The following is a 14,310-nucleotide window of genomic DNA, read 5'->3' as shown; positions in this document are numbered from 1 at the left end:
TTACTCCGCACAGTAAAAATCTTCAACAGTGACTGCTTTCAAAGAGTTCTCCAAACTCCACCTTCAGAAAAGGTTGTTAACTGTTCTTTTGAACAGAATACAAAAAGCTAAACTGAAATTTTATTTTTCAAAAAACTTCACTGATTTTTTTTTTGTAGAAAAGTACCACTATATCTAAAGGCAGAGCGTATGTATCTAAAGGAGCTAGCTAACTTATCTTACAAAAAAAGTAAGATTTTGTTGCTACAGTAAAGTAGTATTAAATTTTAAAGCCATTCTTTTTAGCTGAACTTCAGCATGACAACAAACAAACAAAGAAAGAAGAAATAAAAATATTCTCCAACTGCTGGGGCTACTTCCAAAACCCAAATTTAAGAACAGTCTAAGGGATCTTAATTCCCTGAAATAGTAAGAGGTAGATATACCTTTTATACTAAAGCATGAAATTTCTAGATTTTTGGCTATAAGTTAATAATACTAAAATATTCCTCCAGCTAGTATTTCTGAGAGATCAGCATAAAACTGACTGCTGAAAGAAGAATTAAACAAAAACACAGACTTGTAAGAGATTTTAACAGAAAAAGACAAGATGCATAAACAAAATCCTCTTTCAGGAACTTAAGGGACAGATATTTTATTATTGGTACTGTGGTAGTGCTTGGAAACTCACACCACAACAGCTGTACACATTATTAACTGTAAATGTAATTTACAGAAGACAGCCTTTGTCCTGAAGAATTTAAAATCTAAGTAAATAGGAGAAAGTTTTAAGAGACACACACAAGGAAAAATGAAGTGACACACACATTTATACACAGACGAATGATGACTAAACTGTGAACAAAAATAGATCTCACAACCCCAGTCAACATGTGACATGCTGCTGCTATGTTGCAACTGCAAAATATGCTACAGGGCTTTTGTTTTGTTTTGGGTAATTATTTTTTTTTAATTTTTTTTTTTTAATAATACATCCACTGAACATCTTGCTGTATGAGTCAAGAGTGTCTTACCTGGAGTAATAATGATGTTATTGGCTTCCTTTATCATTTCAATTGCATTGTCCACATTGATTTCCATGTGGGTTCCAGTAATTTCCATGGGCTTTCCACCAGCTGTTGATGTGGTACCATAGCCCCCTAGAATCACATTTGCAAGGGAATGGTTCATAGCCTGAAAGACAAGAGTTTTTTTATCAGCTAAAAATGAAATACAAAAAACAAAGGAGAGGAGATGACCACAAATAAAACTTTTGAAGTTTTGCCAGTTTTCAACTCAAAACTTCTTAAAACAGGCCCCTTAAAATGGAGGCCCAGATTAAAACAGCAATGGCCAAACATCAGCTTCTAACAGATTACACATGTAACGAGATCACAGCATCTCCCCATAGCAAAGAACAAAACACCAAAAATTAAAAAAAAAAAAACACACCAAAAAAAACCCCAACACCTCAGCAAATATTGCTCTCTTTTTGTTCTTAAAAGGCAGAGCTATAAAAGAATGCATATTTCATAGAATGGTTTAGGTTGAAAGAGACCTTAAAGATCATCTATTTCAAACGCCCCTGCCATGGGCAGGGACAACTCCTACTAGACCGGGTTGCTCATAAGCCCCATCCAGCCTGGCCTTAAACACCTCCAGGGATGGGGCCTCCACAACTTCCCTGGGCATTTGTTCCAGTGCCTCACCACCCTCAGAGTGAAAAATTTCCTCCTAATATCTATTCTAAATCTACCCTCTCCCAGTTTGAAGCCATTACCCTTTGTCCTATCACTACATGCCCTAGTAAAAGTCCCTCTCCAGCTTTCTTGTAGGCGCCCTTCAGCTACTGGAAGGCTGCTGTAAGGTCTCCCCGGAGCCTTCTCTTCTCCAGGCTGAACAGCCCCAACTCTCTCAGCCTCTCCTCATAGGAGAGGTGCTCCAGCCCTCTGATCATCTTCGTGGCCCTCCTCCAGACCCGTTCTAACAGGTCCATGTCCTTCTTGTGCTGAGGGCTCCAGAGCTGGACGCAATATTCCAGGTGAGGTCTCAAAAGAGCAGAGTAGAGGGACAGAATCACCTCCCTCGCTTCTTTTGATGCAGCCCAGGATATGATTGGACTTCTGGGCTGTGAGTGCACATTGCCAGCTCATGTTGAGCTTTTAATCCACCAACACCCCCAAGTCCTTCTCCTCAGGGCTGCTCTCAATCCATTCTCTGCCCAGCCTGTATTTGTGCTTGGGATTGCCCCAGCCCACATGCAGGACCTTGCACTTGGCCTTGTTGAAGTTCATGGGGTTTGCACAGGCCCACCTCTCAAGCCTGTCCAGGTCCCTCTGGATGGCATCCCTCCCCTCCAGCGTGTCAACTGCACCACACAGCTTGGTATCATCTGCAAACTTACTGAGGGTGCACTCCATCCCAACATCCATGTCGCCAAAGATGTTAAATAGTACCAGTCGCAGTACTGACCCCTGAGGAACGCTACTTGTCACTAGTTTCCACTTGGACATCGAGCCATTTACCATGACTCTGAGTGCAGCCATCCAGCCAGTTCCTTATCCATTGAGTGGTCCATCCATCAAATCCATGTCTCCTCAGTTTAGAGACAAGGATGTCATGCGGGACATTGTCAAACGCTTTGCATAAGTCCAGGTAGATGATGTCTGTTGCTCTTCCCTTATCCACCAACGCTGTAACCCCATCATAAGAAGGCCACCAAATTTGTCAGGCATGACTTGCCCTTGGTGAAGCTATGGTGGCTGTCACTGATCACCTCCTTATTATCCATGTGCCTTAACAGAGTTTCCAAGAGGATCTGCTCCATGATCTTGCTGGGCACAGAGGTGAGACTGACTGACCTGTAGTTTCCCTGGGTGTTCCTTTTTTCCCTTTTTTAAAATGGGGGCTATGTTTCCCCTTTTCCAGTCAGCGGGAACTTTGTTGTACTGCCACACTGCCACAACTTTTCAAATGGAAAATGCAAAGTGGCTTAGCAACTTCACCTGCCAGCTCCCTCAGGACCCCATCAGTTTGATGACAGGGGTCATCATATATATGTGTGTGGATATATATTTATATGTATATACACACAATTTTTGCAAGATATTTTCTAAGTTCTTGAGCAATTCAACATGTAAGCACAGGACAGGAGAATAGCAACACTGATCATACAAGAACACAAGAGCAGAAATGAAAGAATTACACAACAGAGAATCAGGAGGTTGGCAGCTGTTGCACTGTGAACAGTTTTCTTTAAATCGTTAGCCCTCCATCTTCAAAAACAAAAAGGAGACACACACAGGAAGACAGGAGACTTCTGTATAAATGTTCCAGGAAAAAAAGGAGACTATTACTAATAATGCAATACGATTACACAGAGAGTTGGAACTCAAGTTTGCTGAGGCAGACGTTAGTATCAGCAATGCATTAATGGAAGCCTGCTGCCACCCCGTGGTACTTCAAAATAGCTGCTCTGAAGAAAGTAACACACTTCCCTATACTTCAAAAAACAAACTTTAAATTACTCTCTACTCAAACCAAATATGTTGGGTTTTTGTTTTTTGGTTTTTTTAAAGGAAATCATCATGTAAAATATCTCCTGCTGATAAATTTTAAGTTTAGTTTAAATTTAACAACACTGCAGAGTGACATGAGTAAAAAGAGCGCTGAGCACAAGTAATCATATCTATTTGAGCCCAGATTCAAATCCTGAATGCCCAAGTCAATGCAAAGGCTTTCCTCAGTTTTGAAGTAGGTATCTCTCCAAATCAGAGAGGGATGACTGACATCTAGTCCAAGTTTTAATCAAGAATTTTCTAGTCTCTAAACACCTAGCAGTCTGGTCTTCTGATTGCTTATCTTCCTAGCAAACATGCTGAATAGGGTTCCTCATTAATTTGAAAACGAATACAATTTCTCTTCACTTCTTACCACACACATGATGTAATAGAGGATGGCGCCAGAGGAGCCAATGAGTGCACCAACAATGGTCAGCAAGTTGTTGTTCAGTAGGAAACCCTCAGCACACAAAGCCCACCCAGAATAACTGTTCAGGACAGTAATAACTACAGGCATGTCGGCACCTCCTATAGCTGCTGTTAAAGTGACACCCTGGAAAAGGAAAGAAAATACACACTTCAGTGTAAGTCACAACTAAGAACATGCAAAGATGACAGTCTGCCTGCAGCATTAAAAAATAAATATGAAGTTACTTAAAAACCCAGGGGGGGGGGGGGAGAAAAGAAAAAAGAGGAGCGGAAGATAGAGCAAGTTAGTTGAAGCTAAGACCTTGTGCTAAGTACTGCAACACATTCAGACTTATTTTAGATTCTCAAATATTCCTGTTTAAACTCGTTTTACTTCCTAATCTCTCTTAAATGTTTCAGAATAATCAAAGACCTCTTTTCCTCTTGAAAGGCGCTTTTTTTTTTCTTCATTAAACTTACTTAAATTCTGGCCCCAAGTCTTTGCATGCTGCGCATGAAGCTCTTAGCCCAAACTTCTTAGTATAGGTATTATCTCAGTCTCTCAAAAGCTGTAGGCTTAGAAAAATATGACTACACAGATAACCCCAAATATAAAATACTCCTGCTTTCAAATGCTTTAGTTTCACCAGTACCCTCAGTCACACAGACTTCCCACAGCTTCCCACATTGGCAGAGACTTGAAGGGAAGAAAGGTTTGAGGATGTGCAATTCAGTTTAAAAAGACAAAAAAAAAAAAAGTATTTATTTTCACCCTAGGCTTTAAAACAACACAGAAAAGAGTAAAAATAATTTTCTGTTACTTTTGGTGTAAGTATTTACTTACCAAGTGTCTCATTTAAATTTAGCTGAGTTAAAGAGAAAGAATGAACTGATCAAAGTGTGCGACCTGCTATCTCTAGTTCAACAGTATAGACAAGCTTATTATTATAGTGCTGATATGACAATGGGGGTGGTGGTGGGGGTGGACGGGACAAGACCACACCAAAAAGACCAGGAGAACGGGCTGAAACAGACAGCAAAGTTCACCAAGGACACGCGCACAAATCACTAGGAGGGGTGGATAAGGGAAGATGGAGAAGAGAAAGAAAATAATTGCTAAGTAGTAACTCATTTATTTCTTCTCTTCTTTCTACTGACAAAGCCTTTAAAAGATTATTAGAAAAGACAGCTTTCCATTCATCACGCTTCCTCCTTCAACGGCTGGTCTCAAACACTGAAGAAAGCAAACAGATGTTTCCCAAAGGAACTATTGCAAGCTAATAACAAGATTAGTAACAGGAAACTCTTAATACCTGTACTAAGAAGTTCCAGCTATCTCAGTCTCTCAAAAACTGTGTGCTTACAAAACCAAAAATTAATGCACTAAGGAAACCTTCAGGTGCATAAGAATCGGGAATTAGCAAGTGTTTAATTTAGAAGGTATATTTAGTAAAACAGTAAGAGGCATGGAGTTTGCTAATGTGGGAATATAACAGAAGATTGGCGAGGAGAATTGTAAACACGCTCAAGTGACTCGCACCTGGGGTGCTGGACAACACACATATCACACTAATTGTTGTTCAGCCTTGTGTGCTTGCAAGAATATCCGCACTTAGATAATGTAAGCCTTGGATGGACTCAGGGACACCTTATCTAGCATACATGAGATCACTGCCCTGTTGCTGAAGAAGATCAAAGCACAGTGGAAAACTATGCCTGCTTGAACCCTTGAAAAGCAAGCGAGAACAGCAAGTTAGAGCTCGCACGCTCCTGCTAACGAGGACTTTCTCCCGCCCTGCAGTGCCTGCATCCCTTGCTTGTATCCTTCTGCCCAGGCGTTGCTGCGGAGACTCCCCGATTTGCGAGGTATTGAGATTAAACTTGTTCTTTGCCTTTCATCCATGGTCTTGTGGTCATTCCTGTGTCCTGCCCGAGTCAGCTTACACAGCATAGTAGGTAAATGGATAGTGGATTGGATGGTTTAATGTGAGTCAGCCTTAACTGATCCTGCAAAACTACCTACCTAAAATGAAGCCTGCAATGCTAAGAACAAAATCCCATAAATATTAATGGTGCTCACTGAGTCCAGCAACACCAGGGTTTCAATTAAAATGTCTGCTCAGGAAGACGAGGCTGCAATCACAAAGGTTCAATAAAATAGAGTCAGGTACAGTGTCTTCACAACACTAAAGCAACACTCGTTTCTACATGAGATGAACTGAGGGAAATTTATGTGATTTGGTAATTAATAGCAATAATATGTCCAAGCACTGAAGACAAAACCATTCATAACTAAAGTTGTACACAAGCAAGAACAGAATTTTAAAATTACACTCATAAAAGTTAAACATATAAACTTTTACCTGGTGCAAAATACAATGTTTCTTTCCAATTATGCAGTAGTCTAAAGGCAGAGCAAAACCTTGGGGGGGGGGGGGGTGGGGGGGGGGGGGGGGATGAGGGGTGGTGAACCTTTAAAAAAATACTCAGTTCTGAATGTAAGGTCTCACCTTGCAGTTTTCCATAAGCAACAAGAGAGCCACTGAAAGTCACCCCGCCAATGTATGTGCCAAGGTACGCCACAATCTTGGTGAGGTTTGCAGCTGGATCAGTAGCAAAGTAAGGATATTCGATCATGTATTCTGCTACGCAGGTGAGCATAGCAGCCAAACCAACCAAACTATGGAAAGCAGACTCTAGCTGAGGCAGATCTGTAATCTGGATGCGTTTAGCAATCGTCAAACCTATTGAGAGTTGAAGACAGGAGGGAAGTCTTACAAAACACAACTAATCTGTGCAGCTAGAAACTGATATATCATGGTTCAGTGTGCAACAAATACATGTGCACACACACCTGTTTCAATGGAAAAATTTGTTCTACACTAGAAATTGCTAAGGCATTTAACTGAAAGCTGCATATGTATTTTATGCAATGAGGATATCATGGAAATTAGAGAGAAGATTAAAGCATATCATGTTCTTAGAAGCTTCATTAAATATGAAATTCAACATTTTCTGTTAAGAAAGCAGTGTGAAAAAGTGAATTTTGCAGCAGTCAGCAACTGAACAGAAGTTGGGCAAGTTCGTTCACCTCTACATACCCAGTTTCCCTAACAGAGATTATGTGCTCCTGCTTTTCCAACAGTCTCTCTATTCTTTACCAAATCCTGATACATTAATAAGAGCCCTGAGAGTTACGATTCTTTGTTCACATACTTGCAAAATAACATAAGCAAGCCATAAATTTAAGTTAGTCAATTCACCTGTGACCTATACAATATTTTGTGTATATACAGCTTGCATAAATATACATATAGAGCATATATTATGAGTTTATAGTATCGTACACATACCTATGGTACCACCAAGTGCCACTCACCTGACATCTGCGACAACAATTCAGGTGAGGGTACACAGCATAAGCCTAAGCCCAGATACATCACCTTTAAAATAAGAAAAACATCAATATGCATACATGAAGTAGAGGCACAAAGTACATAATAATTATCAAAATCTTTCTGATTATTATAAAAAAGGGCAGATTTCTCCAGAATGCATTTAAGTCACCAGATGGCTTGTTCTTAACTGAAGTAGAAGTCAAACCCTTGACTGGGAGAAATTGTGTGGGATGTGATTTTGGCCAATTAATGTGTGATATCTATTAAAACTTTTTCCCTGCTTTATGAGCTTGGTTTATCTGCACTGTGAATACTAAACTTGCATCAAGCCAACTGTCCTCATGAGTTCAGAAGCAAGTTTTCCTTTAGTACAATCCCAAAGCTAAATTGTCCTGTTCGTTATAGGAATAGTTTTGGAATTTGGCTTATGGTGCATCTGAAACTCCTGTATTCAAAAAGTATAAACAAGCTTAAATGAACTGAGCTATACATGTCTAGATAACTAAAAAAAACTCAATGTATTGCAAGCCCCCATGAAAAGCTATGCTTGGATTCACTTTTTCCAAACACAGGCAGCAATACACATTGTTTTTTCTTCCTATTAAAACAAATACAAACAGAAGTCCATCTGCCATAAAAGGTGCTATAGGTACGAACCCTGTACATCCCTCTGTGCTCTCATCCCATCCAGATGTCATACCTACTTTAACTGTCATTCCAAGTTAAACTTTCAGAAAGATTTAAACCAAAGACTGTTTTCTGTAATTGCTCTAAATATTTAAGCTGTAATTTAGAAAAACTGTCCAATAAAGAAAAAAGTACCTGCTGCTCGGGGAGGGGGGGAATGGATTAAAGTTTTTAAAATTTGCAGATTCAGCATTTGAGGTATGATTACAAGCTTAAAATTAATCAACTTCATATTGGCTTTGTTTGAATACATAGCTGATTAAAAGACCATGGCTAATTTGCTATTTACTCCTTAACAGAATAAGCAGTGAAGAAGCATACCTTGCTGCGAACAGCGGGCTGAGAGCTACAAAATTATCTTCTTACCTGTTCAATATTGTAGCCACCATTGAGAGCAGCTGCGTAGCCTCCTACAAATACACCACCAGGAAGTAGATACAAGTAGTTGTACTCAGGAGGGTCTGTGGGACATCTGAACGTATCCAGCATTCTCTGTGTAACTAGAAACCTACCTGACCAAAAGAAAGCAACATTTCTTAAGAAATAAAATCTAAACTAAGCATACGCCAAGCTATAAGAGAAATGTTTGGTTAAACCATATTACCAGACAAATTTAGCAACTGACACAAATAAAGCCTCTGAAAAGCTAGTAAGCTGGAAAACCACCAGGAAACAAAGGTGTAATCAGGGTGAGATTCTGTCTTTTTTAACCTTTGGAGAGAATTTATGAAAGCCTGAAGGACTTGCTCTGGCTCCATACTCTCCACTGACTATAGGGTACAGCTTAGCTTATGACTATGCTCTTTTCCCTGTCTACTCTACCAAAAAATAATATTTATAAGTCACAGTGCTCACTTTCACATCTTTTTATTCATGAAGCTGTGATATCTTGGGATATACAGGAAAAAACTATTTTATATAGTCTTCACACAAAGGATACTGTAAAAGAAAAATGCGCGTTTAAATGCTTCCCTAAAAAAGGTTACACCACAGGGTGTGTGAACCAGATACAGTAACTACCATGAAATTTGGGGGGTGGGGTGGTGAGTGTGTGTGGGTTTTTTCCTTTATTGATGGATGCTCTCAGATCCTATTCCCAGAATATTTATGGAATCTACACACTGTAAGAGCTAGAAGAATTAAAAGAATTACACAAGTGCTTTAAGTTGGCCTCAGGAAAAAAAAAAAAAAAACACACACCACCCAAACCTAACAGTCAATATCACAGGTATGAATGAAGAGATAAAGGTTGAAAGCACTGCTAAGACTTTGAGGAGTGTTTTCAGGGAGATAGTTTCCTCCCATCAATACCAGTCCACCAACTGCAGTAAGTCCTATTTAAAAGGGAAAAAAGTGTTACTGAACCTTAAAAGGCTCTATACCTAGAGCAAGTTTTCTTCCATCTGTGAAAAAAATTACCAGTCAACTCAAATTTTTACCCCTGCTCTACACATTACTATTTAAACAAAGACTGCCATGATCTTTTTCAGCAATATAAACATTTTAAAAAAGAATAGTATATGAATGCAGTTTTCAAGTACAGTGCCTCAATCACAGATTCAGCCTCCAAGTACTTGTTTGATAAAAGAAATTTTGCTTTTAGTAGTCAAAATAGATCAGACTCATGACCTGTCACATATATACACACACACATATATAAAATATTACATATTTATAAGGTTATGAATCTTACAGGTCACTTAGGAAATTTTTCTTTCCCCCCCTCCTCAAAACACAGTGGGGGGGGGGGGAAGATGTATTGGGAGGAAAGATGTGTTGTATGAAAGGAGAGACTGCAGCACTCCAAGTAAAACAAACTTTAAAGCAAACAGATTAAAAGTTGAAAATTACTTATAAAAATAAAAAAACACACAGCACAACATCTGCTTGTCTTTTGAAAAAACATACTCTTGGAAAGAGTATGTTCCAGGTTACTTTCACAAATAGCAAGGACAACTTAGAGATACAAAGTAGTACTAGGCTCTTTGGCATTTTAAAAGCATAATCAGCAGACTTTTGTCTAAAGTACAAGTAAAAGGAGTGGTGTTTATTTCAAATAGAAAACAAGAAGTTGTATGACAGTTACTTACCTGAGATGGCATTAGTCACTGACATGAGTGGAGAGTGAAGAGCAGGAGTCACACACCTGTATGGTACCCCACTATTCCAGCTAGGCCAAACATTGTCACCATTTGTGTGAAAGCAGTATTAGGAGCTACGATGCCCAGTCCTAACATGCTCGCTAAGCCTAGAAGAAAAGCATAGCAAAACTTTTCTATAACTTTTCAATTGTTTCTTACATTTTAACTCTGTACAACAGGAGTCCAGTATTGAGCTAAAAGCAAAAAGGAGTTTCATGCATGGACTTGTTTCAAGATCAGCTAGATCATCTTTGTCAACTACAAGGCTCTTTAAGTGCTAGTGGTTATTTTACAATAGAAAATAATTCCATAAATATAATACCGACATTTTTGTTATGCATGCAGACAAAGCAGCAAAGATAGGTTTCTACCCCAACTGTCTACCTACTCCTGTCACACTCCTGTTCCACAGCAAAAATGTAGAAGAGTCACAATCATGTTGAGATACTACTTAAAAGACTCAGAGTATGAAGAACAGAGGTTAACATTAAGAATACTCAATTCATTAATTACCTTGTGCAAAAGTTCTGATGCACACAGAATACCAAATGACAGGAAGAGCCAATATTTATTTGTCAAGGCAGTGTCCTGTTCCAAATACTTCAGTAGATTGTGGGCATTTGAGTCTCATACAACACATTGAAGAAAGCAATTGCATAAAATTGATTCTGCTGCAAAGTACGGGCACAGTCCCAAGCAGGAGTCCTTCAGAATTTTAAGTATTTTACTGATATTTAAATAAAGCCAAATACACATACATGCACGCAGTATGAGTCAGCACTGTTTGAAGTGTTAATACTTTTGGTTAAACTTTTAAAATTTTATTTTGCGCTCTCAAAAGCAATTATTACACTACACTGATTTTGCACTAGGATACACCAGCCAGTTATTAAACTGAATGAGTAAAATGAGGAGTCACTGAAAAGTATTAGCCAAACGAGGAACACTACACCGATTCTCCAACTCTGGAAGTTACCTACCTGCTGTGTATACGGATGCACTAGTCAGTTTTTCTAAAAGGTATAATAGTAGCTGCTTTTTCTGCTTCCAGCTCTGCTACAGTCTTCTGCTTCACAGGAGCTCCTTGAGGAATGTTATTTGGTGGAGGTGCTGGGAAAATCACCTTGCCATCCTGACAAGAGATATTTAGAGTTATCCCTAACATGGCACATGCTTTACAGTTAGAGGAGCCTACTCTTCTTAATCCTGCAACTCAGATAAGTCTTAAGACCCTAGAGCCATGCCACAAGAACATCTTCCTTTTTCCCTGCATCAGGAAAAGTTTGCAAGGCTGGATGAACAGTACAGCCAGACCAAGTTAACCATACTGGTTTACACATTTTTCAGACAGGATTTAATATAGGTGTCCAAGAGCACCTGGCAGAAACACAGCACAGGGCTTGAAAGCAGGAACCAAAACAAAGAGGGAAAGTTCCTTAAATGGAAAACATTTATCCAAAATAAAATAGGGTCTTGGAAAAAGCAAGGTCTGCTACAGATCTGAACTGTGATCAGAGCCTGCCCAGACCTCAGCAAGGTTCCAGATATTTCTTTCTTTTCTCCAGGTCTCTAGAGGAACAACTGCTGGGGCTGCCAGACCTAAAAGGTTGCACATGCCACTTTAGTGGTCTGAGAGTGCTGAAGTCAATGCAAGCCTCCTCCAGAGTAGATATTGATAAGCATTACAAAATGTTGGCAATGTTATGCAGCAAAACTCAACAGAAATTAATACCTCTTATTAAACTGCAGATTATTATTTCCTAATAGTTGCACAAGGAGAGCCCATATTGGCCCATGCCCCAAGTTTGTATTTTATTATTTCCTAATAGAGTTTAAATTATCCTGCATATTCTAGTTCCACCTTTTTTTTTTTTCCCTGAAGTTACTCTTATAAGAACAGAAATATGTATTTATTTTAAAAAAAAATAAAGGAAGAATGTTTTTCTGGTCCTGTAGTAATGTTTCAAAAATGTTTTAAATAACTACGCTTTTATCACATTTAATCTTTTAATTTTAATTTTTTTTCCTAATTTTCAATAAGTAGACACATCAGGTGTTTGTTTAACCTTGACAAGAAAACAACAGCAAAGAGGTTTCCCTTCACAAGAAGGGACAGAGAAATATTCAGCTGAATACAAACACAATTACCCACACTTTCCAAGCCACCTCTAAAGTCTGTTGGCATGCAGTATCCTTGAATGCATTTTAAAGAGACAGCACTGATAAATGTAAAAGTATGCACTCACAAATTAAGAAGAGAATATTTACTGACTTACCTTCATTACTACAGTTCCCCTAATAACATGATCCAGAGTCCCATAATCAAATTCATCTTTTGGATCAAAGTAGAAGTTCTCTTTGTCAGGACTGATAGCCTTTAGGAGTTTAAAAAGATTATTGGAATACAGAGTACTAGCCTGAGTAGCCATTCTGCTAGGCAGGTCTGTGTAGTCAATGCGTGTAACACCCTGAAAGAAAGAAAAAAAAAATTTCAAGTAAAATAGTAAGGATTAGTTCAATCTCTGAAGAAGCAGCTTCTCTTCCAAACTGTTTAATTTATTTCTGGTTTTAACCCCAGCTAAAACTGTTACCTGCAGCTCTAACATTATTAGTTGGAGGGAGGATTATTCACAACAGTTACAAAATTCAACATGATCAAACCCAACACCTTAACTGCTATTAACAACAAGCCTACAGAGAAAGGAGAACATACTGGTGCAAGAGCTTGTCCTCTCCAAATCCTACCATTCTCTCAGAATTTAGCTTCTTAAATCAACCAGTAACAGATTATCCTGCACAGTGCTTGAGATCTTCCTTCTGGAGGACATGCATTGGAGGCAACATTCTACATGACAAATGAGCAAAGGGAGCTTCCTCAGTGCTAGCTAGCTGTGCAAGTAATATGCCCAGGTTCACATTTATGTAAGGATGTAACATAATATATCCACCCTGTTTAAAAAATAAATGTGAGTATACCTGGCTATCAGGCTCTTGAGCTTTTAGAAGGTGTGGGAAGCTGTCCTGTTTCCGGCAGGGATGGGGTTAATCTCCCCAGGAGCTGGCAGGGGGCAGGTATTCCATCCCACGTGACCCATGCCCAAGCTATAAGAGGAGCTAGCCAGGGAGAGGAGAGCAGTTGCCATGGGCTGTGGTGGTGTGGGTCTGGTCAGTGCACTTCTGGTCGGTACTGTAATCACGTTTTTGTCTTTCCTTTTGCTGTTCTGTTAAATTGCACTCTTTTAACCCACGAGTTTGGCCCTGTCGTTTTCTTTTTCCACGACTGTGGGAGTTGTGCGAGCGGCTGCGTGGTTCTTTGTTGCTGGCTGAGGCCAAACCATGACAGTTCTTTTTTGGTGCCCAATGTGGGGCCTGAAGGGTTGCAATAACAAATTTCTTGTATCCATTTCCCATATTGGTTAGATAGTTGCTGGTTACAATGTTACTTCGTTTGTTTGCGTGGCTGTGCTTTGCAAATTCTTATATGCTCTATGTATTCCCCGTGATGCTGTTTGTTATCTCGGGGAGAGGGATCAGGGCTATAATTTTGCTGTCATGTGCAATATCAGCTTATGATATGATAACATCACTATTGAAGTGGCTTTGTTGGGGTGTCTATGCAGTATTGCTGTCTTGTCCATACCTTGGTTATCATCTCTCAAAAGTTATTAATAATATCACCCAATCTATGGGAGAAACAGGGGGAGATACTTTCCCCAGCTCTTTTGCCTCCCTTTTCTCCTTTGGGCCAGATATGACACCTCTTGAGAACTTTGAATATCCTTGGGATGCTCAAACCAGCATGTTTCTATTGCTATGCCTGCTGAATGTTTTTCAGATCTTGTTTAGGGTTAAGCAACTGCTTAAGTCTACCACCCAGAGATCTGCCCCAAGGCTGGATAGTCAGGGGTGGCATGGCATGTGGGAGAACATGGGCAGGTATCTAGAGAATTTCTCAACTCCAATGGTTTGGGACTTCACCCTCGAACAACTCCAGGACCCTGATAAAGTAATAGAATATTTAAAAGGAAAATGCTGTGGCTACTCCAGAGAGGCACAACTTACGGCACTGTGCTGGGCCCTGGCCAGTATCTACCAAACACTGCTCAGTACCATGCAAGACCCTCAGGGGAAAAAGAG

General features: G+C 39.5%; 1 pseudogene; it reads right to left on the bottom strand.

Annotated features, from left to right (window-relative positions):
- Positions 1-1,013: 1,013 nt before the first annotated feature.
- Positions 1,014-14,310, bottom strand: part of LOC104290393 — a 28,427-nt pseudogene continuing 15,130 nt past the window's right edge.

This window comes from Charadrius vociferus, unplaced genomic scaffold (genome assembly GCF_000708025.1).
Source record: "Charadrius vociferus isolate BGI_N301 unplaced genomic scaffold, ASM70802v2 scaffold1167, whole genome shotgun sequence".
NCBI lineage: Eukaryota > Metazoa > Chordata > Aves > Charadriiformes > Charadriidae > Charadrius > Charadrius vociferus.
The sequence above is the reverse complement of the archived record's forward strand: the minus strand, read 5'-3'. Positions and strand labels throughout refer to the sequence as shown.